We start from the raw sequence: 27,311 nt of genomic DNA, 5'->3' as shown, positions 1-27,311 counted from the left end.
ACACCTACATACAACTCAGATCTAGTTCCACTGCATTAATAAACTCAGAAACATAATTTATGTTTTGTTATTGAGTGGGCACGACCTTTTAATTATAATGCTCTATTTTTTACTTTGAATATGTAGGCAGATACTGTGATAAACATCTGGTTAATAAGATAATAAATACTAGCTTTTACCCGCGGCTTCACCCGCCTGAAATTTATTTTTTCACTGATCTTCATAATTTATAGCCTATATGTTGTTCTGGGTTATAAACAATAATACTGTAAAGTTTCATCAAAATCCGTTCCGTAGTTTTTGCGTGAAAGAGTAACAAACATCCATACAAACTTTCGCATTTGTAATATTAGCAAGATTTAATGGCTATATTTTTTATTCCCACCTCTTGTTCCCGTCACTGCAATTTTTGTATAACCAGGATTTATAATATCAGTCTACAACAATCCCAATGATAGTCCCTATAGATACCTGGTTCTTTTATTAAAAAAAAATCTTACAAAAATTTTGAATCACATTTGTTTTTAATTAAGTGATCCAGATTAAAAAATATGAACTTATAAAAGGTTAGCGTAGCGACGTCCCTAAGTTAAAAAATAATAGTAATTTTCTGTTAGGTTTTCCTTTGGGTTTAACTGACAATTTAAATGATAACTTTGTGGAAGTGGCTCCCTGACTACCACAGTCTGCCAAATTGGGATAGATTTATTAGAAAAAAATTGCAAGGCCTAGTCGCAATTTATTATAGAAACATTAATTGATGGCAAAAATACCCACATACTCTTTTTAAACACCCATTATACATACATAGGGTTATCGACATTGTTATGGACAAGGACTAAAAAACAACAATAATGTTATTACTTTATAGGTTTTTTTAGTGCAGTATGCACTGGAAACCCGTGACGTTATTAATTGTTCGTTAATTTTATAGAGAAAGACATTTTAGAAGACTTTTTACCTGATTTAATTTTTTTTAGTAAATTTTAAGTTATGAAACTAATTCCAGTCTCTTTCCGTCAGATCTTGTATTAAACGCTATTCCTAATAGCCTTTCCTCAACATAACTTCGCTTTCATCTAGACAAAAACCTGCAAAACTGTATAAAACATAAGATAGAAACCTATTTACTCAACAAATAATGTTAGTTAAAAACACTGTTACAACGTTCCGCTAGGCAACCCTAGCCACGGTAGCTTACCGTTTCCGTTTGACAGCGCGCGCGCCAGTCACCTGTTTACAGCCGGCGAAGACGCGCGCGCGCCGCACCGAGTTCCATTTCAAAATTACGACAACGAACGAACTAACGACTAATACACTAACAGTGTTTTTGAAAATAGAACTTGTGGTCTGTGTTTAGTGCGGTGCCATTTGTTTTTTTATGCGCTTACCGATATCGATACCGGTGACAATAACGGTTGGAACTATTGTTGGAGTGGGAAACCGTATAAATATTTATCGGTTCAATTTTTATAATTTTGAAAAGGCTTTAAACAAAAAATTTGAGACAGTTTTTATCGATTCTTTGGAACTAAGGTTAAACGCACGTTTTCTAAATTTCTTCTCTCATCAATCAGACGAAGAGTAAAATTATTCTTCAGAAAATATAAAACACTTTTTGCTACATACCAGCTAGTGTTTCATTGACTTACATATGCGGCTAATTGGTTACTCAACGCGTAACAACAGCGTATTGTTTGAAGTCAAATGCATTTCAACTAAAAACGATAGTAAACAAACGAACGTGCTATGATGAAACCTGCATGATGGTTCTTCCTTTCTTTCTGTCCGTCAAACCTTTTTAGTGCTTTGGGATTCCTCTCTTTCTGTTCGTTTAGGCTTTATCGGGCTTTCATCTGGAAAAGGGAATAAAAATGTGCGAAGAAATCCATTTCACCAACTCCATTTCCGTTGGAATTCAAACCAAGATCTAATTTAAAGTCCTATAAGATCTAAGATGATCTTAATGAATCTGAAGGGTTAATTTCCAATAAGAATTTACCCAAATGTTCTGAGTGACAATGATTTGGTAAATAAATCTTTTATTGATGAAGTAAACAAATCCGATGAGGTTCATGAATACATAACACATAGTACTTGTGAGTTGTTGCAGCAGAGTGAAAAGTAATATGTAACGGTGAAAGTGCGATACTGAAAATTGATCCTATTTTGCGGATTCCATACATCAGAATCAGAATCCTTTGAAACCAGAATCCAGACACTGAGGGACAAAACATGAATAAGACCAAAAGTTTTTCATTAAGCATCATCATGATTCTGCGCACTAAGAACACAATTAATGTAAAGACAACAATATAAAACGTTTTTGTCATATATTTGCGCTCGGCTTAGTCTAAATTTGCTAACACTTATGTTTGGCCTTCATTTCTGCATCCAAACACAAATAGGTAATTGCTTGTCATTTTAAACCATTTTGTTTTGTGAACTGGTTATGCAGAAAACAAACTGTTTTGGTATGCAAGTAAAGCATCAGATAGTTAATTAATTATTCACACATGAACGTAGATACACGTTAACATTTATGATGCTTCTGTCCGTCACGAGAGAGGGTGCATTTTTGCAATTAATTATTGCTCTCAGTGTGTTTGTTTCGCATAAAGGGTTTAATCCTTCATTTGCCTTTGCTAAATTTACAGAGCATTTTGTCCTTGCAAAGTACACCAAATGACCTGATAATGATAGGGCAGATGTATGCCCTAAATGAATCTACTCGATACCTTTCAATGAATTTACCCTCCATACCGTTTCAGCCAAATGACGTCCAATGCTGGACAACAGCCTTCCCCAAGAATTACCATAACGTACCAGGATGCGGGCAGCGCAGCGCAGTCGTTATTGGAATTAATTTTACTGGTCCCACTTGTCAAATTCATTTTTCCATCTTCCGCAAATGCAACTTTGAAGTATGATTAGTTCTGTTAATTGCTAATTGTAGAAAGAATACCATCCCACGGATTGCGTTTGTAACACGCATCCATTCTGAACAAGGAACGATTCTCGTTCTTCTTCACAATAGGTAATTTCAATACTATCCCAGACCACCATAGAATCCATATATTTTTTTTCCGCCGTACATTCTTCACGATCATCATCATATTGTTTGAGTAGTAAAGTATTATCTCTGTAATTATTCTATTTGTCTTCATTGTTTGCATTGTCTGGTCCATATCGCGAAATGAACTTATTTTTAAACTTGGTCTGTAGTTTACTTTCTTTGAATATGACGTCTATCCTAATGTTCACGCTAGATGTCAAATTATAACTTTTAATCAGAGTCGTGTCGAATTTATTTACTTGTATTGCGGATAAGTGTCGTGTATGAATTTTGCCTTGTTATCGCTCTCTTCAAGGCCTTACTTAAGTTCTCCTGATTCTATTAATACATTATGAAATCAAATGTATCTAGGCTAAGTTTTATTAAGTAATAAATTTATTCTTATTCTTATTATCTAATACTTTTCATGTTAATTTTCTTTATCTTTCTCTACATTTTCTTTAAAAACGAAAACAACATTATTTAAATTAAACCAATTTTCATCAATTATTTCTCATCAGTCAATCATCATCAACTATTCATACAATTACTCCTCACGCATAAGTTTTGAATTCATGATTAGTATTTGGAATATTCACATTATAAAATGCTATATCTGTACAAAATTTAGTTTAAACAGCTTCTTAAGTAGTACATTTGCCATTGAAGGACTCGGAACCTGCACAACAGGTGACAATATCAAATAAAATTCCAACGCCCATTAAAACTGATCTAACTACATAACAACTTCACCATATAAAGGCTGCAAGGCTCCACGTAGGAGTGATCATTGAGCGAGACTCCAACGCAAAAAAATATGTCGGCAACTCCTGTTGTCACCCACACGTCCTGAGGTATAATTTTAATGATCTATTACATTGGTATTGAAAATACCATGATACCAAATTCGGTGTGTATGGGTCGTATGTGATTTAATGTTGAATGTAATTGATATGTTAATTGTTGAAAGGAATGTGTTCTTTATGATGGACTAGGAAACGATTGCGGTAGTATTTTTTGTTATGAGAGCCTGATGATAGGTACTTATGTCACTATGATGTCTTAGATGAAATAAGCTAACTCAGCAAAAAAATACATTAACTTGTAATAATTCAAAAATAAGAGAGTAAAATTCTGCGAGGCATCAATTGTGAAGAGATCTCAGTTCATGATTTTAAACAATTCAAGATCGTTATGATAAATAAAGATCATTTTGGGCGTTCGTCAGGTATAGTGTAAATGTATTCTTGTGTCAGTATCTTTGGAAGTTATCTAAACTTGCCTTATTTCAGTCTGCGCATATGTTGCGCAATTTGTTTGGCTTCAAGTCAGTAGAAGCGAAATAAAACACAATTAACACTACGGTACGAGCCTTTAACTCCTCCGTAATAATAGGTTGTGGCAACAGCTACAAGATTTTGCAATCTATGCCATGTTTTCTATAAAAAATCTTATAAATTTGCATCTTGGCACCAACATTATACTCATTGACATGCAAGAATGCATGAATATCATTATCGTTTTTATAGAAAAGTTCTTTATGCTAATAAATATGTGCTTAGGATCTAAAAAAGGCTAACGGTGTAATCAGCGCGTGCATCAGAAGTTAGTGATCTTCTACGAAATAGTTATTCGCGCGCAGTCGCAGTGTCGCTCCTACGCCGCGAACTTGATCTTCAATTATGTAAACTTATGTTTACTCAGGTATTCCGGTCAAGGTTAACGACACGTTGTTTCAATATGGTTAAATAACTCTTTAATTCCATATTCTTTGCCTTTTTCTTATCATGAAAATGCAATTTTTCAAACCGTATTCTTTATTTAATCGTTTCCTTTACAGCTACTGGGCTCTAGGCATTGTTGTTTTATCATTTTACTCACATACGGTGGTCGTTGACGTCTGCCGGAAGGGTCCGACCATATTCGACGCCCATACGCGCCATATAAAGACTCAAGAACATACCTAATCCGTCACGCTTTGCATACCTACCACTTTTAATTTCAGCTAAAAATAATTCACTTTCCAAATTCTCGCCCGTTGAGATAGTTTCCCACTCATTGTTTATTATTTCGTTTATTCGACACTTTCTTTCATGTTTGCCTCCGTGTTTTGTCACCGGTACCGTTACAGCGCGTGTAGCGAATCTGTAATAGAAATATCTCGGTAATGTTCTAGTGCGTGAATCAAGAGGATATTATGCCTTTGTAGGCTTGAAGCGAATCTACCATGTCGATGTATAGATTCGTGAAAGAAGGCAGCAGCAAGCGCCTCTTCGTCCAAGGCACGCTGGAGGGCGAGGAATCTAAGCCGAGGAAGTCCAGTTTGAAGAAGTCTTCGCAGTCTCCCGTCGGATCTCCCATCACAACGAGTTTAAACCTAGCTTCTGTGCCCAGAAGCTTGAGAGAAGGTTTGACGAGACACGAAACGGTATATGATGGGAACTATCCCGGTATGGAGAGGACTTCCAGCTACCGGTCTGGGTCGTACCGGGAGGAGAGCTACAACGGAAGGATAGTCCACGACGGGAATCAAACGCATTTTGAGTATGACGGCGAAAGCGCTTTGGCTGTGCCGACTTCAGCCGGCGGGAGAGGAATATCAGAGCTGCAGGCGATTCACACGAACAAGAGGATGTCGACCGAGGTCCTCGGCTCTTCACTAGAGTCGACGAAGATCTCGAAGAAAGATGACAGCGGACAACGACGAATCACGACCAGGATAGTTAGGAAAGTGACCACGTTGACGCGTGGCGAGGAGAAGGCGTCGGCTGAGGATCTGGCCAGGGGTGGCAGGGAAGTGCACAGATCGGCGGAGCACTACAGACACGTGGAAATGGAGGGATCGCTTCCCAGAAAAGTAAAGGTACCCTTTCTTACACTAACAATACTAAGTTCTCATCATTGTATGTATAGTTAGTTCGCCAATAAACATCGTTCTTTTAACTAGACACGCGTGATGTATGATCATTTCGAATTTAATTTCCACAGGGAATTTTAACTAATGACATGCTGTCAGCTTAAATTACAGTTTGTAAGTAATGATGAAATTACCACGTATCATGATCTGTGCTATAATAATTGCTCTAGACATTTAGTTGATGGGGTTCGCCTAAATCTCTTGTTAACTTTTGTCCGTCTAATGGACACTGCAGTGATTTCATAATGTCTAGACATGTTACATTTGCAAAGCTTATTGTTGTACTTTTACTTAGGTTAGCAGTTAAGGTTATAGAAATGAATCCTTTGCCAGTACAAACCTTTAATGGTTTTGAGTATGACGTAATCTGCAATAGTAAATGGTTTCTGATTGGACAATGGTGTGTAACTTGTGTAAGATGATACGACACACCTTTTAGTGTCTCTGAGCGAAAGGAAACCTTTATATGGTTATGACAACTGATTTATCTTTGTTGCTCGGAGAGAGTCAGTTGTACCTACCTATACTTACGAACTTCACAAGACATTGAACATTTAAATGCGAAGGATTTGTAGGGTCATAAAACCTGACTATTAATTTAAGAATCATTAACACACCAGTTCCTTTAAGGCTGTACGTGCTCAATGAAATTGGCATTGAAATTTTTACGACCAATGCTAATATTTAACCATTTTATTACTGTGTTTGAACGGTAGTAACCAATTCTTTAAAACCGTTACAATAATGTCTATATCCATGTAATGATCTCAGCTGTAAATTCTTGACTTGTAATTATCTCGGGGTTTGGATTTAACATTTTATGAGCAATTTGATTGTCCGCCTTTTTTGCTTTTTATGGCTCTACAAATATTGTTTTGTGAAATCTCACGCTATTATTTAAAAATACTGGAACACGCATCTAAAAAACTCAACCCGTCTAGCCAGCAGAAGTGAGCAAAGAATAACGCAAATCTTTTTCTTGTCTCTGGTGAATTCAAAAACAGGCCATGTGCTCCTGCAGTAGAATCAGTCCCAAATGTGGAATACACTACGCAAGGGCCCATTTTAGGTCCTGCCCTAAATGTGTTCGTGTTGCATCTTTGGATTTTATTGCACCTAGTAAAGTCATTTCAAGGCATGTCATCATGTTATGTGTCGAGTTCCATGTAATTCAGTCCATTTTTGGTAATATTAATTAGTAATTAGTGACGCTCTTCGTTGTGTAATCTTAAAACTTGTCGATTAAGAGTTAAGGAACTATCATTAAGCCTTTTAAAACTACATATTTGTTGTGATCACCGGCTTCGAATCTAAACCATTTTTATTTTTGCACATTTATCTAGATGGAGATATAAACTTACTCGGATTTTATGTAATTCTAATTTGTTTACATAATATAGACAAATCCTTACAAGCCTTATGATAATAGTCGTATTTTTATTGCCGTTTACTCCACGTCATTGTGATATAATGTATTTTATTGTGCCGTCATTTTTTGACGTAACGTGATCGTATCTGTAATACCATGAAAGGTATTCTTACGATAATCCTTACTTTCACATCTCCATCGTGACCTTTTATGAAGCTTTGCAAATTATCAGCATATTGATCGGTTTCAATTGAAACGAATGTAGCTAATCCATCTATATTTCAATGCAAATATATCTCTAACGAAGTGCGCGTGAGTTTGGCTTAGGAGCCTTCATGACGTCACCGCTTCTATTGGCCGTATTACCTCACTGTTTTGGATTGTTACATAGTTTAAATCACCACTGGTAGAGAGGTCACGATCGATGATTTAGTGTTTTGCGGATATTGACGTAAAATATTCCTTTCATTTAGATTTTGGACATTGAAATATTGATTGGCTGTTATGTACTTCCTTCCTAAATAAATATGTATTTTTTGTACAGTTTCCGTTTTCTTTGATAAATCAATTTTAAAGTCATTTACTACTTCTGTCGAAGTTGAACTATGAATTGTAACTCCTATTTTCTTCTGATGAATTTCGTTGTGGGTCCAATGACAGCTTAATTCTCTACTGGGAAAAACTTGCCCTTTGCTGGCTATGCCGTCAAGCTATAGATCCTGACTACAGGAGTTGCTATAATGGGAAAGAGAGGTGGGAATAGTCCCGTAGTACATCTCTACTTAATTGGATCATCTTGTATGATATAAACACTGGAAATATCCTGGCTGGATATAGGTAGTAAGTCTAATAAGTCAAGCAATAAAGTTACAATTAGTACACACGCAATTTTATGTAATATCCATACATATTTTTTAATTAATTCGGTAACCTAGACTATTATTGTTTAAGTGAAACTACAAGTATGATTTTAATCTAAAATCAAAGTGTATAATTAAATTTTACTGTAGTCTGTCAGACAATAATTAATTTTAAAGCTACGAGACAGTTTGACCTTTAGCGAGATTATTTCTGGATATTCCTAGAGTTAACCTTTAAGAAAGCATGTCCAAGATCTATAACCGTTGGTTTATCTATTTTGGATCATTATTCATGGTGGGACATTTTAACTGCGTTGTTATGTGCCAAAATACTTTTTATTTATTACAGTCCCGTTATTTGTATTTTGGTGTTTCTGTTGCAATGGTGTAATTGAGATTGTGATCACCAGCAGATCAATCTTCAAGAAAATTTCAAATGAGCCCAACGGATTATGAATTGTTTGATTTCAAATTAAGGCTCAAAATTGTTTGACAAATTTTCTGTTAGCCTTATGTATGTATAGCTGTCGATTTTCTATTAATGTTATCTTTTGATTTAATTGCAATTTGTCTGAAAATAAATATGATGGAGCTGCAACGTCTAATAAGGCACATTCATTTAGGAAATATTTCAAAATTTAATTGATTAGATGTAATTAATTCAATTGTTAGTGACCATGAATGTATAAAACAATATAATTCGTCTATTCTACTTCTATTTGCCACTGATATATCTTTAATTAGGCTGCGTATGAATAATAACGGAATTCATAATATAATTGTTTGTGTGTAAATTAAATACTCGTTTGCTTCTACGCTTTCTTTTATAATCTCTTACGAAAACACTCTCTGTTTTGTTTTACCTACATACAAGTGCACGACAAAAACATACATAAAATATGTTAATTCAGATGAAGTAGATTAATTCACGCTTTTCAAAATGGTCGCATCATGTGTAGTGGTTCAGAAAAATATTTAAAAAGTCAATCTGAGACTGTGGACCAAGTCAAAAGTGGGCCAAGTCGACGGAAGACTGTCGCAAGGCACATATTTTAGTCATACTACTGAAATCGTTGATAAAAGTTACTTGATCTCTTCGTTTTTAATTTGCTAAGCGTTATGATAAGACAATACCCTGTTTCTAAAACTGTATTATCTGCCTGATTGATGCCTTGACCACAAGAAGGAAAGTTAATTAATAATAGTACATTCCAAGTATATAATAAGTACATAGCCTCACGAATGTCTTTTCTAATGGCAGCAGGAAGAGGTGGGATACCAATCAGATCGAGTCGTGATTGTTTAATTGTCCGTGAGATATGCGCATGCGCCGTTTTTGTGGACTATGCAAATGGTTACTTACTTTGTTACTCGCTTTAGGGAAATTTCAACGGTTAGTACTTTTTGTGGTGTTAAAAAATTAGTTTCCTTCTGTTTTTTTCTTTCTTCCTATTTTTATTTTTATCTAAGAATTATTCTTCTTCTCGTTGACTTTGATAAGAAAATCCGATAGCTTAAGCTACATATTTGATCAACATTAGTTACTTTCTCTTATTTTTTATTTAGTAATTATTTTATTGCAAAAAACAAGGTGCCTAAAAAGGGACGTGATATCTCATATAAATAAGAGGAGAAAGTAGTATTTCAGAATATAGTAGGTAGTTGTGATTTTGTTCACGTAATGATATGACACAGTTTACTTTTTTTTTTCTATAATTGTAATTCTCAAGCTTTAACAAGTATATTGAACATTTTACGCAACTACTTATTATGTCGAGTAATGTTGCAATTATGTTATGTACAATTACACTTAAATATGTAAAACGATCGGCATTTGAATAATTTGATAGATAAGACATTAATCTATCAGGCATGACGTTGTGCAAGTTCCTACCAAAAAACTATAATTGCAGGTAAACGTTACTCTATCAAATGCTTCGTTAAATTCTTTAATGTTATTCAAATAGTGACTAGTAGAGATAGTAGCAGACTTTCAGTGTGCCAAAGATCGCACGGCTAGATGCATTCTTAGTTTCACCATTCCTGAGAAAAAAAGATAGATCATTGCGTATCTACTGTTTTAGTTTTTTTATCTCACACTCTATAAATACTTTCTTATTTATAAAAATCCAATCCATCTTTTTTTAAGTTTGTATTTGAAACATAATTATAGGAATCGAATTAATTATTAATCTATTCATTCTTGATTCGCACTCACAAGAGTAGTTTGGTTTTTTGTTTAACACCGGCGTACCTCAAGGCTCATACCTTAGTCCATTATTGTATAGTATTGTTTTTTTCTTCTTCGATAAGTACTTTCTTATGCTGTTTACTGGTATGTTAACTCGTTTTTTGTCGACTTCCTCCCCTCTGTAGCTAGTGAAGCGGATTTTCAACAGTTTTTTGCGTCATCATAAATAACCAGTTCCTGTCAATTTAATTTTATCCCTGCGCAGTAAAATAAATTTAAGATTAATTTAATCGATTATTGACTGACTCGATCAATTACTATTCAGTGATGCAATTGAAGCCTTTCCAGTTATACGTAATAAATCAGAAACAGTAAGTAAATATGAAAGTGCACTACTTTTTATCAAGCGGAAAACATTAATAATTATATTTAAACTATCAAACAAAGTATAGAACATAGCTTTTTAATTATTTCATTTTATCGATGAATTTCTGATTACGAAATATCTAAATTATTGCGTTTTATAAAAAGAAATTAAGTAATTATTTGTACCGTTTCACAGTAAACTCGATTTCTGGTAAATCATTCAATCGCCTGAAATTTTCAATAAATTACTGAATATTTCCCAATAAAGTGTATACGTAATCAACATCCGGTTTCTGTCTGATAGTTTACCGATTAAATTGCATTCATAATTATAATTGATTCGATCAATCTCATGTAACCAACCCTCGAAGAATAAACTTTTATTGTATTAGATAACTTGAAAGTAGGGTAGCAAAGCAACTGAAATCAAAATCCGTGATATGACCGGGTCAAAGTATACCTAGATACTTGCTTAGACCAAAACAATAGTGACTGAGTTTCTTGCGCTGCTTCTTCTCAGCACTGGCCCATTTATTGTCCCGATTGTCCCGAAGCAGTGGTAGGGTTAATATTGGGACGTGTAAAAGTGCTTTTTAAAAGTCTATTTGAATTAATAAATGAGTTTTATGAATTTTTTTTAACATGATCCCGGCGGGATTAGAACCCGTAGAGTTGCAGTTCAGTACGTTATCCTTGCACGTTTTCATTGTAATTTATTAGTATCTTTTTGTGTTCGTCTCTACTTAATATCAGCCCTTCTTATTTCATCTTTTGGTACCTCTTTCGTTTACTTTAGGTCTTCATTTTAGTTCTCCAATATGCGTCCTCAAGAGTGTGTTAAAATTTCTTCCACTAGCCTCAGATCGAAACGACGCAAAATAGCGCTTATCACAACAGCACAAGATGAAACAAGTGTGTACGTTGATGTACAGTTGACTGCACATCAGATTACACATTTTTGTTGCAATATAGCACTTATTACGACTGAATTAGATACAGTAGTTGATGTACATGAATCACAGACGGCGGAGATTCGCATCGCTGCCTCTGTCGACATCACCTGCGAGATATGGTCCGGACTGAGTGTTTGTTTTCTTGTTCAATGAGTAATGAAATTCGCCTTGATGCTGCTTAAGCCCCTGAAAATAAAGGCGAAATTGAGCTATAAATTCTCGACAATTTGTAATGGTTATCTGACCACGGCAATTTAGCTCAAATACAAAATGGTATCTAATTCCAAGTCTGACAGATGGATTTGCTCGTGGTTGAAACACTTCGTCAGAAATACATATTTCTGAACTACATAATAAGAATCACATAATTGACAATAATGTCATTAATAATGCCTATTATATAAGGGTGCATTCAGAGAGTAGGAGGAAAGTGGAGGCAAAGCAACAGACAACATAATACTTTTTTAAAGGGGATAACTTTATAGACTCTACTTAATAAATATTGACAATGCAAAACCTACAGGACGAAACCTTACAATACAATAGCTCTTTCGCGCAAATAATTCTATCCATATTTGGACAACTTCCTTTAAAAGTGTCTTCCAACTCAAGAGTCAAGATTAGCTTTTATGATCTTTTGCAACATAGTAACAAAGGCTCAAAATTATACGAAGCTCAAGCCATACCGCGCAAGATGGCGGACAGGAAGCGCATACAGGTGCGGCGCACATGACACGGCGCGTGCGCAGCCGAGCATTAAGCGCGCGCGCCGTGACGTCACGTGCCTTCGGGACGTGATCCGTGACGTCAGGGGAGTAAACCTGAATTTGCGATGACGTCATTATACCCCTTGTTAGTCCAACATTTTACTCACAGGGCCTCCGTTTTTTCTATCTGACAGCTGCTCGGCAGTGGTCCACGTACTGGATTACAACGTCAGCTGCTTGCAATGCTTGGCATTAAAATCCTGTTCGGGACAAAATGTAAGTGTGATGAGCAGGCATATAATAGTTTATGAGTTGAACTTGCTCGTAAAATATGTAAGTTAGTTTATCTGAAATCTATACTCCCTAATTAAGAGCTAGGTAATTGTGTGATGGTTAAAACAATTTATTTAGTTAGACGATTATAATATCCTGTCTGTCTGCTATAATTAGTATTGTTTTGAGTGCATCTTAATTGGATTTCAACCAATTTGCATATTTAACACCAAATTTTCCTTTTCTGGTTCTTGTTTAGTTCTTAGTGCAATATTTACTAAACTTTGTTGTATATTATATTATTATAAGTTACTATAAGTAACTTCAAAGAAAGATGTTGGAGTCAACATCTCCTCAAAAATGCCTCCGCATTCCTCCTGGTGTTTAAATCTGTAAATACAGTTGAGATTCATTTAAAATTTCACGCCAGTTTCGTTTATCTGTACAATGATCAGTCACGGGGTATCAACGTTTTGTCCATCCAGCCACTTGTTTCGGTTTTTTGCTTAAATCAACGGTAACTGTATAATCTTTTGACCTAACTTCTTCATTACTGTGATTGTTAGCATCATTATTGTCAGTATCTTTATTAGTCGTTGGCAAAACATCTTTTTATGTTTGTTTGTTTTTAACAGCTACAACATTCAAACCTGTTTTGAGTATGAATATTTATGATTATGAGTGGATGACGTGAGATCGGTTTTTGTATTGCATTAATACAATCTTAGTATGTCGAATTTGAATGATCAATTATAGACTGGCTTGCATTGATTTTTGTTTTGGCGAATTCTTGATTAGACATCTTCATCTATCATTTTGTCAAGTTAGCAATTCGCTATGATCGTTGACTTGTAATTAAAGTTTGCGATGTCATTTATTACATTTTAAATTTTGTCAACAGTAAACCTATTTGTAGAAATGAAATGACTATAATGACTCATTTCGATGAGTTAATTGAATGATTGAATGACTTTGAAGCGGTTAAAAGAATAAATAAATGGTTTTAAACTTCAAATAATTAACTAGCTTCGAATAGAGAAATCTAGACCAGGCAGCCGTCATGTGAAAATCTTCAAAATGAAGCCATTATCAAATCTTCCCATACTTCTCGAAATAGGGCAGACCCTAGTTAAAATATTAGAATCGTGTTGAACATTCGTGAGCTGAGAGCGTGATCAGCTGATACGAACTCTATCTAATGAGCGCCAGTCAGTTCGAGATCACCCTTTGTGGGAATAACGGCGCCTGCGCAAGCACGAGCTTGATAAATTGTGGCAGATTTGGAACGAATGTTTGCTTTTGGGAGGCATAAAAATGGCCGCCTTGACAGCTTTGTGGCACGGGACCGTTACGATTGAAGGGCAATTTGTTTGGGACAGATATAAGCTCTGGATTTATTGTTAGTGTAACAATGATTGTATACTTCAATTTATAAATGCCATCACTTTTAAGTTCAACCTTCACTTTGTTAGTGGGAACGAAAAGTGTAAATAGTCCTGAAGGCTTCGAAATCTTGCAGTAGTAGTCAAAAATATTTAATTGACAGAATCATATTTGACTTTCTTTCTCTAAATTAGTCGACAATCGTTTTCTACAACAGCATAATGGTATTTGGGTAAACTAAACCTGCTATTTTGTAAAAGTATTTCAGATTTTTAGGCTGGGTTGCATCTTAATTTAACAAACGTCAAAAATCTTTCAAACTCCATACAAAAACATCGGTTATCGTCAAAGTTAGGTGGTGCAACTCAGCCAGTATTCAATGTGATTGTATGCAAACATCTAGAAGCGTGAAAGATATTTTCAAATGGTTCCCATTAATGATAGGTGCTATCTTCCAAAACTGAAAGACTAATTACAGCAATATGAGAAGCGACGGATTGTGTGCCAGCCTGGGAAGTTGGATCTATTGTCGGGCTGACTTATTGTCTAATTGTTTCGTTATCTAAATTAATCTGACTACAAGTTTAGCGCTGTTTTAATTTATTGTTTTCATTTGAAGCTTCTAAGTTCAAAGCGGTACACCAAAGTTAAATTTAAACTTTTAACTTAACCGCGATAGCCGAAAGATGTAGGGTTCGGATTCGAGCTGGAAGACTTGATATCCGAGCAACGCTAGATTATTGTGGTGAATCCATCCATAACACAAGCATATCATAGCTCAGTACGAGGGGTTAACAGGACTATTAGTTATTTGTGCAATACAACTTACTAATATTTTTATTTTAAACTGATATTTATCTTCTTAGTTCACTCTAAAGTAAACCCTTCATTTGTAATATCAACAAGCAATTATTTAATTCCGTAGTAACATCAAACAACGTTCTATTCATTAATTAGTTTACCTTAACATATTTACAAGCATTTAAATTAGAAGCTAACACTGTATGAGATCATGCATCGAAAAATGTTGACATCACTCACCGATATGGCCGTCAATAACATTAAATACAAATTGGATCATCCGAAGATCTTAAAAAAAAAACAAAAGAACGAAAAATACCTACCCTTTATTATGGAGGCGGTTAGGATCGTTGATTTATCTACACATGCATTCTTGATTACATGATGAGGTATAGTGTGAATAGATAGATTTAAGTCCTCGAAACGAAAGCGTGGGAAGTCCATCCACAAGGTGAACTAACGACCCTCATGAAGGTAGGAAGGTGCTGGATGCAGGCCGCTACCAATCGGGCGATGTGGAAGTCATTGGGGGAGGCCTATGTTCGGCATTGGACGTCCTGTGGCTATGAACTCCTCGAAAACATTTGAACAAAATCCCAGATTGGCTATATTTTCGGTACATAGCGTTTCCGAGATGCTCCCTTGCTTAATCTATGGACTTTTTACTTCTTTGAGATCTCTGATGATAAAAAGTAAATTGGGATGGAATATCTAAATCAAATTCAAGTTGTGTAACCGTGAAAGTGCTTGATAGCAAACTAATAACTATTTGTTTTACTGTTGTGATAACATCATTTGGAAGTGTTGGAACCAATATTTTTAAAACATCGTGTACTGTTGTCGAACTTTGATGGGTTGGTTGGTAAAAAGCTTTAATAAATAACTCACTTTATAGTACTGGGATTAACTTTTTGATGGATTTTCAAAGAATACAATTCTATCAAAAAATGACGAAACTTTAATATTTTATAAGATCATCGCCGTGCTTATCCACAGGAGAGATACAAATAATAATAACAAATTCTTCTTCATTTAAGTAACGGACTCAGTTTGTTCGTAACAATTAAGCATATTCAGTATTCATACTTCATCTTATAAGTCTCAATGAAAGTCTAGTGTGATTTCACCACTTTTTTCTGATTCTGAGTAAAAAGCATAAATTATTATCAACATATCAAACTGCGACATAAGTTTTTTTGAACCGTATATTAAAGACCCAAAGTCCAAAATCATTGGGGATATCCATTATTTAGTGGAGTATACTTCAGTCCTTATAAAATCTTTGCCAGTCCTTATAAGGTCAGGCGCAGTCTGGTTTTCTAGATATTGAGGTAACGGTCGCGGCGTGGGCGACGACATATCGCCTGTATGCATGTTTGGATTATACCATTAACCTGCATTCAAATATGGCCGCTTTACGGTATTTCCTTTTTATCTTTTAAGACCTAAATTAAATTTTTGTCCACGCACGGACATTGAACTGTGTTGAAGGCGAGATGTTTGCAAATGTGCGGCGAATATCTGCGAACGAACGCTAGCAAAGCCTGTTCGCAAGCGAACATGGATGATTGACGATTTTTCTACTTTGAGTAGGTAACTACAAACTGATAGGTTACTGTAATATTTATCGAAATATCACCCATCTTCTTTTATAAGAATTTGCTATTCATAATTATATCTGCACATAATTTTCTGGTGTCAAATACATGTCTACCTACATACAGATAGTTGGCTGTGTTGCGCCATTTCTTTTATGTCGTTAAGATCTATAACATATTTATTAATCAATTGGCGCTGGAGGCGATCTGATTTCTGATTAACTATGCTGTCACATCCTGCGTTTGAAACGAGCGTTAAAACTAGTCTCTAGCTGAAGGCTAACCTCCTTTATATCTGTTGATATTTGGTACAAGAAAAAACTTACACCTTTGGCCTGATCATCCCTCTCCATCAGGTGAGATGTAGGCCAAGAGCTTTTTTAAAAAGAAAATCACCTTGAATAAGGTTGACTTACAGAGCAACATTCCCTCCGTGATCGAATCAGAAATGAGGAGATCCGCAGGAGAACCAATGTGACTGACATAGCCCGCAGAATCGCTAAAATCAAGGGGCAGTGGGCGGGGCACATAGTTCGTAGAGCTGATGGCCGCTGGGGCAGAAAAGTTCTCGATTGGCGACCACGAGCCGGAAGACGTCGTGTGGGCAGGCCTCGCACTAGGTGGACCGACGATCTGGTGAATATCGCGGGAGGTGTCTGGATGCGGGCGGCGCAGGACCGGTCTTTGCGGAAAACCTTGGGGAAGGTCTTTGTCCAGCAGTTTACGTCTTTCGGCTGAAACGAACTAACGAACGAACATGGGCAAAGTTGTGATGTATTTAGACTAAATAGACCAGCTTTAAACGGTTCTGCCCAGGCAGGCGTGAAGTTTATTAGTGACCTAAACAATGGGCCATGCATTACTGAAATGGATTCGTTAGTTAATCTCACGACCAGCTTCAACCACAGCATATGATGAACAGCCACGCCATTTTATTGCCTAGTAGAGAATTACGACTAGTGTCGGGTTTATATTGGCGGTCAAGCTGTAGAGCCTGGCTGCACAGGAGTCGCAGTGGTGGGAACGAGAGGTGGGAATAGTTCCGTAGTGTGGCTTCTGAAATTAAACTGAGATTCATAATTTGAGGCACATTGTCATCGCTTAAATTGATTCTGTTTGGAAATCACAATTCAAATTCCATATCAGTTAAAAGAGCCAATCATAATATTGTTGTTTCGGTCTTTAATAAATCTTTATTTGTAATAATCCATTACTTGTTCATATATTTATAATATTCACTTCATTGCAAAATTGAAAATATACGAGTATACGTGTTAATGAAATGATACACAGCTAATTCATTCATTTAAGTTATCTTGCGTCGGCTTATCTCTCCATCCCTTTCCTGCTGTATGGCTATCGGATATCAATTATCGCCTTCTCACTTTTCCAATTAGAGCGGCCCTTTCCCCGGCGCCGGCGCAGCCGCGCGAAACAGACACTTTCGATCTTTTGTTTCTTGGATACTGTATCCTTATCCTGTTCTAATGTGAGGCAGACGAGTGAGACGCAAGAAAGTTGATTCGATCTGAGATTGCGATTAAATGTTGGCATTTCAAGCTTTGTGAGGGCAGGTGATTTGAATGCAATATAACTACATTATTCAATGCCTGGGGTATGGAAGCGGCACGGAAGGGTGTTTTTGTTACGCCAAATGTCAGCGAGACTTCAGATTTGTATGCTGTCATGTCACGTGACCTGACTCACGTTATAAATGTCAAAATTACCCCTCCCGTGTCGTTCCCATACTTCGTGACTGAGTTATTCGCTAGAATTACGAGTATATTAGTTTTGTAACCCTTGACGGTAATATGCTAATCTTAAATCTTATTAGACGTTGTAAAAACTGCCTCAGCTATCTACAGATAGGCTTTTAGATCTTAACTTTGTAGATAGCCATCGACACAGACTTAGAGCGCCTATTCTCACGGTCTCTACCATTAATATTGCTTATCCGTACATTTATTGATGGTCTTCCAACGGTCTTTGGACCCATTTTTAAAAAAGATTCTGTTTTTGCAACCGGTTTCGTTACTTTGTTTACTAACGCATGAGTAATAAAGTTACTCATCCTTAAAATCAGTAAAGCCGTCCTTATTTGGGAGGGTTTAAGAAGACCCATGGATCCTTATTTGGTTGGTGGTAAAGTCATGACGTAGGCGACTTAGGGACTACACATCAAACAGAACGGGCAGCAGCGCTCTCTGAAAAACATCAATCTTTTAAACTGCTGTCTCCAACCCGCCTGCCAAGCGTGGAGATTATGGCAAAACCCTCCACTATAGTGGAGGAGGCTCATAGTCCAGCAGTGGACTGTAAAGGGCTGTTGATGATGATGATGATGAAAGTCATGACTGATAGAAAGTTTTGCATCAATAACTTCAGCTTGTGACATGTGCCTCTTTCTGTACCAAGTGTGTAATCATAACTATAATAATACAATTGCAGCAGCTGTCTGTCTTACAATTTGATTAAGATTTATTAATTTTCGAATTTCCTACACTAATTTGCTCAGACGAAAGTGACGTAGACTAGCAAAAGTTATTATTTATTTAATGAAAACTTTATTATACTTTAAACACCTAAGAGAGGATAAAAAGCCGAACTTAATCAAGGTTAGTCAGGAAACAAATGACAAAATGCCAAACAAAAAAAAAGACATTAAAAGGAAGTATAAAAACACCGACGTGTTTCATAGTCATGACCATCCATCTCAACATTCGATTAAATTTGCTCTGGTGGTTCTAAAATAGACATAATCGAGTTGATTGATTACAGACCGATATATTCGGATTGAAGTTCAAGTGGGAAGGCGAATGAACTTGCATTATTTTTAGTGGCAATTAAAATTTGATTTTGATGAACTTTAATCTTCGTAGGTATTATACTAATTATACTCGAATCTTTATGTATATCCTCGTAAGTGCATAAACTACATACATCAATAATAACACGCATACTTTCTATGTAAAGTAATGGCATGACAACTTAATTATCTATAAAAGCGAAAGGTCACTGATTGACTGACTCACTCATCACGAAATCTCAGAAACTACAAGAGCTAGGAAACTCAAATTTTGAATGGGCTCCTTTTAGAACGTAGGTGCTCACTAACGGGATTTTGCAAAATTCAACCACTAAGACCTACAGAGTCGCGGGCGGCCGCTAGTAATAAATAAGAATATTACCTTCTGTGTCATTTACTGGAGTCTTATTGGATTCTTGTACTAATAGAGTTAGTAGTGATGAGAATAAAGGATGAAGACTACAAAACATTTTTTTGTCAATTTCTCACAGCGCTATCTACCTCCAAAGTAAGCAAATAAAATGCTTATATTACGGGTGTAAGTTTAACGGACATTAACATTGCCTTTGCTAATATAAGTCTTGACCAACACAAACTAACAGATAGGCGAACGAATTAAACCATATTTAAAATGTAATCCAATCGTACTTCGTATCGGAACGTGCAGCCTTTTACAGCGGAGCGCCCGCGCCGGTCACGATCGGCTTGACAACCTAAATGCGACTATTCAGTAACATTGTGTCTGGTGTGACAATTGCTCTTGATTTGTATCTAGCCAAGTATCTATCTATAACTTACATTTCGATTACAATCATTACACATTTACCTACTTAGAATTTGAGTTACACATGATTTGAAAGATAGGCCCTAAAATTGGCCCTTGAGGTACACTGACACTCATGTATATTATAAAATAATGTCCTTACGTACTTTTATTACACGTTATTTACTTAGGATTTAAGTCAAAAATGATTAATTTAAAAAAGTGGCCCTGAAATTGCTCCTTGCGGTACACTGACCCTCATTTATATTGCAAAAGAATGCACATTTTGCACATGTATGTACTTTTCACCGAAGAGTGTTACACTTTTTTCGTTCAGTACTACGTTTCCTAATAAAATATAAAAAATTAAACTACATCAATATTTCATCGTATAAGTTAACTGTTTCCTCCTTTTGTGTTTACATGGAGGATATATTAATAATTAATTTATGTAACGAACTAAGTCAATCATTAGCTTGTTCTATAAGCAACGAAGCGAGGAAAGTGCTTTTTGAAAAGAGCGAAGTTTTTAAATCCAATTTTATTAAAGTTCGTCTCAATACTCTCAATGTACATTCTGTTTTAATCTGTGGGCGTGTATCATCACAATGGTACATTAAGGCCAGCAATTTGTACCTAAAAAGTTCAACAAAATCTTTATAGAAAACTCGGACCATATTTCACAGACGTCTGACTATTGTATTATTTTTATGCTAGCAACCGCAAGCCGCAATCCAATTTTAATTTTGCTCTTTGGCCAGAGAAAACTGGTTCTTATTGGTTTGCTAATGCTCCAATTGGTATTTCAGAAGTGGCAACACCAAATATGTTGGTACGTAGAGCATGACATGAGGTGGTCAATAAGCGGGCGGTTTTGAAGTCAGTATTGTTATTTAGTCATTGATTTTGTTGATATTTTCTTCTTACTTTGCATCTGCTAAGAGCATTGTTTTAAATCATAATTCCAGTTGGTCATTTGCTGAATTATTTTAAAGTTAAAAAATATGTATCTACATTTTCATAAATTAATTTTAAATAATTTTAACTAACTATGTAGTTAAGAATAACTGGCCTTCCCGTTTTAGTACTAAGAACTGCAAATGACCTGATAGACATCTTCACACGTCGCTAATTCGAGACATACGATTTTAACATAAAAATTGCTTTAAAGTTTAAAGTATTTAAACAAAGAAAACGGGCACATTGCAAATGATATAACCAAGATTACAACTACAAAAGAGCTTTGTATTCTATGTTAAAACAATGCCAAGATAATCCTAAAGATAAATGCGAGTCCGTTGAACATGATGCATGACGACACTCACCAGAAAGGAAGCGGCGAAGCAGAATTGAAAGGATCGATTTATTTTGATAGCGCCATTCGGGTATGCAAATGGACATTGAGAAAGACGCAATAAATATGATTATTTTGACCGTCTTAAATTGGTTAATGCCAAAGGAACTGTTAAACTAACTGTAGTTTTAAAATTAAGTTATTCCGAGTAAAATATGCCAGTGTGGTCAAGAAGAAAGTTTGCATTCAGGTAAACTGCTAAAAAGGATTATAAAATATCATTAAATGTTAAGACACCCGCTTAACTTATTAATAAAATTAATGAAGAAATACGGATAAAATTTTAATTGCTTCTTAATAGAGCTTTTAATGATGGTTCCCAGAAGTTTTCTCTTAGTAGGTTTAATTCCAAAGATTTTACTTTCAATATATTAATAACCTGCGTTTCTCCATGATGCTCTTTCATTCTGGTCTAGTTATTTTCACCATCTCAATGATTTTTTTTTGTTACTTTAAACTTTTATACAAGTAATAATATATTTTCTTAGCCTAAACTCATTTTTATTGAATCCAAAAATACGTCAAAATATTTTTCACAATTACAAAAAAATATTGAGAGTTTTAGACAGTTTTGTCCTTCAATTTATTGATTTTTTTCTTTATTAGACAAATAAAACAGCTGTTATTTACTTTCTATTGTTACGCTTGTTGACTCTTTATTCACTGAATATCCCACTAATTGAAAACAAACAAGTGTTTGTGTGTTTGTGTTAAAAGAGATTCGTGAAACATCGAAATGGGCTGTAAAGTATAAGTGTGGACTAAGTGGAGACCCTGACACCGTATGACATCATACCAGCCTCGGCCAACGCCTACGCAGGCCTACTATTAAGTAATGAATCTCTTGTAACGAGCCCAGTAAAGTTTAAAATCGAAGAAATCTTTTTAGGCGCTCGAACTAGTAGTATCTTTTGTATTGGATTTAGGATAATTTTATGATCTTTAAGATCCTTTCCCTATTACATATTTAATTTACCTAAATAATAGATTAAATGAGTGCATTGAACTGGGCAGACTGTGGTGACTGAATGGAAGATAGTCCGTTTAATGTTACCTCAATCCTATCTTTTTACGGTAGATTTGTTGATCACGACCACTCCAATCATTTTTGAGTTTGATTCTTACCTCGGTACTTGTTATAGTGTGTCTCAAATGTACATCGGTAGTGAGTGACCGATTTTTGGAGTCACCAGGGAGAACGGTATTACTATACCTAGTGTTTAAAAAATTTCCAGGTTTCTCAAGTTAGTTTTCTGCTCACCTTTATTCTTCCTTTGCTTAGATGATAGTGTTTACAACTGTATTAAATATTTATTGAAAAATAGCACCTATTGTACCAACGTAAAATGCCATAGCGTTACTTGATGTGCTGTCTTTACCTTCAAGAAAAACATCATGATTTCCCAAGCATCCAGCACTAATCCACATAAAATATGTGCATAATCAGGGAAAGTGATAGCTGATTATGCATGTAGGCTTTCATGCCCTGATTGTTCTGTGGTCGGCGGGACCATGAGTCCATGACATCTGGACTTTCGTTTGGGCCTAGTGATATGGAAACGTTTTCTATGCACGTTTTAATTGGAGAAGCTACATTATGTTTAACGAGCCTGTAAATACGACCGAAGTTTCTTTCATCGTCCACAGTCTTATTTGCCCAGTCCATTATTTTCTTATTAATCAATAAAATATTATTGTCGATAATAATTATTTCTTGGTTAATATTTTACACTTCAATGAGAAATAATAGGCGCAGATTGAATATAGTCATATTATTTATTGAAAAAATATTTATGAGAAAAAATATACAGGAGACAAGTTTAATGCCATAAAAGAAAAATATGATTTATTTCTATTTTTATCCACTTGGATTATTGATGCTCCATTTTGATATAAACTTTCATAAATGTGCCGGAAATTGTTGAAATTTATCGGACATCGACAATTATTGGACGTTGAAAGGGGCAAATTTCCGCCGTTTGATCACCACTATAAATTCAGGGATCAATACCCTTACCTTTTCACTGGAGCCGAACCATCCGAAACGTCTATACAATCAATTGTACCGCATTCATTTTCATCCAGACAAACCGTTAACTTCACATCAGCAATGCTAGTTCCCATTTAACTTTCATTGTATGAGCCGTTGTAATTTTCTTAAAACGTAAAACTATCAGTAAAGGCAGTCACGTCATCCTAAATAATGTTATTGTTGCCCAGCATCGGCAAAAACTCTTTTGTTAACGTGTTTGCTTTGGCTATTGATCTGTTTTACATGATGAATGAATGACGTTTTTATAGTCTGTTTGCTATCTGACAATACATGTGTTACGGTCACGATTCATATTCTCATCGGTATCAATTTCTTGTGTTTGGACATTGCTTGTGCGATCTAAGATGCTCTCATTCCGCCATATTTGCGTGTATTTAGTTTCACGAGCGTGTAGCGAATTACAAATTAACAACCGAAGCAACCTCGTTTGTGTTAGCAGCTATTACTTGATAGCTTCCTGAAGTATCACTATCGTCGATACTATCACGATTATCATTAATCGCATTCATAAGTCCATTCCGAATACGGATGTCATCGTCAGCTGATCGAATCGATTTGACATCGTTCAAGTCATTAACCTCACAATTCTACGTCTTCATACTGCTCTGGTTTCTGTCAAGGTATTGTCAACCCCGAAAGATCGACGTTCTTGTTCCAAAGCAGTAAGGTTTAATATCCGCTGTTAATTTCGCAGATTCTTGGAAGTAACGGAGTGTATAAGTTGTGTTTGCGTTTATTTTGGTCCAACTTCAGTTCCTCGGCAGTGCAAATTGCGATTTATGTTGGTCTGAAATTAGGTTTTCGTTCAGGTCGGTGCATTTAGGTATCTAAAGATTCTCAAAATTTAAAAGGATTTTGATATTCATACAATTGTGATATTTAGTGGTTGGATACATTATTTATGCTTTGGGGCTTAAAACATTGTACATTCATGTGTTAAAACCTTTATGCACCGCCTACTCTTGTTTCTGCTAGGCCCGAAGGAGAATACCATATGGCATTTGGTTCACCTTTTGTACCCTATTCGTGCCAGTACTATGAGCAATGAAGTTTTAAATAAGCAACATAGCGTAGATTTATAGAACATCATACTACAAAATTATAGTAGAGCCAAACCATGGATTCTCCCACGTCATTTTTCAATCCACATGGCAAATTACAATCAACATTAAATAGGTAATTATTTATCAATTCCCTCGGATTGGCCTGTTAAAAAAACTAGTAAATGATCCGTCAATTTTACTCTATGAATAATAATGACATCTACCCATAGATAATTTTGATATACGTAGCATAATACTGCTACTGGCTACAACTTGGGATTATAATGGCAATTTATTCTAAGTATCTTTTTATTAGGAAGTTAGTTGGAATATTGCGATATCATGTCGGTTTTATTCAAAGGTCGCGGGAGAAAATGTATATCTAATAGCTAATCAAATTTAAAAGAGTAGTGTTTTATATTTAGTGTTTCTTTTCAATAGCACGGACAGTCAGCATTAGTCTGCATTACCGAATACGTACTTAATTTTGAAGCAGTTTTCCAATACGATTAGAAACTTATATTTTTTCCAAATTTTATGATCTATTTAGTGTTTTGTTGTTTTAAGCAACACTTTGATTAGCTGGAAATGATAAATTATGCACAAGTTAAGACCGCGTTTTCTTAGAAAGCAGTTATAAGTTTTTGCATCTATTCAGGTACGAAGGAGACAGCCAGGATAAAAGTAATTAGATAAAGGTATTAACATGACATCACACAATCACAATTCACAATTGAATTAGTAAAAGTAATAGAAAGAAATACTGACTGAAATTGCTCAATCTGACGATTGTTGCTAGCTTGTTTCCAAAGGTCTGACACGGTTCCGAGGACCTATCACGTTGTGCATCGCTAAACGGCGCCGGCGCATCTGAATGTCAAATGTGAACAAGGTCAACTATGTTTGCCAAGAGAACTATGGTGGATAGGGATATTGTTCGGAACTTTTCATGTTAAAGGTTACTCGAAAGTTTACGAAGAATAAGGGCCAAATATTATAGCAGAGTAGAATCTCCACTACCTCCACACTTCGATTGGATTTAGAAATGCTCATATTGAAGTAAAAGATGAAGACATAATCATCATCATTTCAGCCATAGGACGTCCACTGCTGAACATAGATAGGCCTCCCCCAATGACTTCCACATCGCACGGTTGGTAGCGGCCTGCGTCCAGCGCCTTCCTGCTGCCTTTATCAGGTCAGGTCAGGTCAGGTATAAGATGAAGACAACCAAGCTAAAAATCTCAATTCAGAAACCGTGCCATAGCCATAGCCCTCGCTCGTCCCGTGGATGTTGTAGAAAGCGATCTTGGGAGAAATATGCGAAAATCTGGCTTTTTTAACCCGTCTTGCCAGCGTGGGGAGTGTAGCCCAAATCATTGTCCTCCGGTAAAGTAGCTCCATTTACTTTAGATAGATTCGAAAGGGTCATGCTCCTGCAGTGGAAACTAAAATCACCTGATGATGTGATGTTGAAAGTTTAAAACTCTGGCTTGATCATGATTACTTATATTCTAGATTTCTAGGTTTTAAGATTATGAATTCCTTCAATCACCGTCTAGTCAGAGGTTGGTGATTATTTAGCACCAGCCTCTAATCTACATCTACTGGTACTTGTACTGGTCTTGCTAGATTAGTTGAGGATTTCTCGAGATTGCTTAGTTCGTCAAGCAGGAATGTCGGAATTGCATCTAAGTCGAATTAAACCACAGCCATAGCTAAGATGAAGCAGCTAACCCAATGTAGAGTTAATACTTTTTCGCAACCATATTTTACTAGAATATTAGGTTCAATTGGTTATTGCGGTAATCGTTATCTAGGAAGCAGGATCATTCTGCAGATATTATGATGTTTACAACTCAATTATAGGCGAATTGCTGTCTTTAGCTTAGCATCATCATTTTAGTCAACTGCTAGACGTGAGCCTCCCATGAGGATCGCTACAAAGTACGATCTTCTACTTTTTTCACCCAGCCTCTGCCACAGTATTATTGTGATGGACTGAATAGATGAATATGACCGTATATGATAATCGCAAACAATACCAACATGGCTTGTTTGTATAAAGTGGTATGGCTGCTCTATTCTTGCTGTATCGTAAGTACCATTGGCCACGTTTCCTCATAGCATAACTATATTGATCCTGGATCGCAGCCAGCCGCTGTACGATGACCTGACGATACACTTTCTCTGAATTTTGATTAACTATGATCGATCTATTTGTAAACGAAATTGCAAGTGCTCGTTTCATTCTTTTTACTAGGCCTGTACAAATTTGTTTTTAAATTCCAATTTGATTCATCTCTCGGATCTAAGATAGCGTTATTATTTAACGCCCCCAATGGAATGGTTAGCTCTACTTATGGTGTTATTAAGTTGTTTTTGGCTTACTAATAAACTTTTTTCATAAAGTCTAGCCTCATTCGCACTCGTAATAATAAATCCCTCAGACTGTCTAGAGAGAAAGACTAATAGAGACCCCAAGCAATTTTAGAGTACCCACGATTTTATCACAAATCGATCCAGGTCCAATTTGTATCGACTCATGTAAAGGCACATGAGGTACGGTGGTATTTTAGTGAATAGACCTGCTCGATGGTTTGGAGTATATCTATTTCTTCTAGAATTCCTGATTGCTTTCTCAGTCGGACTAGATAGGTTTCCACACAAAATAAACTGTAACATACGCTGCTAGCTATGCCTTGTATGGCGGTTAATCATTTGAATATGTCTTACCACTTCGAACACTCCAATTATACTTACTTCTACCACCTCGCCCCTATTAACTGATGGTATCTCACTGTCCATAGCATGTAATT

At 35.8% G+C, this 27,311-nt stretch overlaps 1 protein-coding gene across 1 annotated transcript in view; it reads left to right on the top strand.

The window, feature by feature from the left end:
* The window catches only part of LOC135083026 (dystonin), a 282,038-nt gene that overhangs the window by 85,021 nt on the left and 169,706 nt on the right, over positions 1 to 27,311 (top strand). The window lies entirely within an intron of this gene.

Source organism: Ostrinia nubilalis, chromosome 22 (genome assembly GCF_963855985.1).
Source record: "Ostrinia nubilalis chromosome 22, ilOstNubi1.1, whole genome shotgun sequence".
NCBI classification, from domain to species: domain Eukaryota; kingdom Metazoa; phylum Arthropoda; class Insecta; order Lepidoptera; family Crambidae; genus Ostrinia; species Ostrinia nubilalis.
The sequence above is the reverse complement of the archived record's forward strand: the minus strand, read 5'-3'. Positions and strand labels throughout refer to the sequence as shown.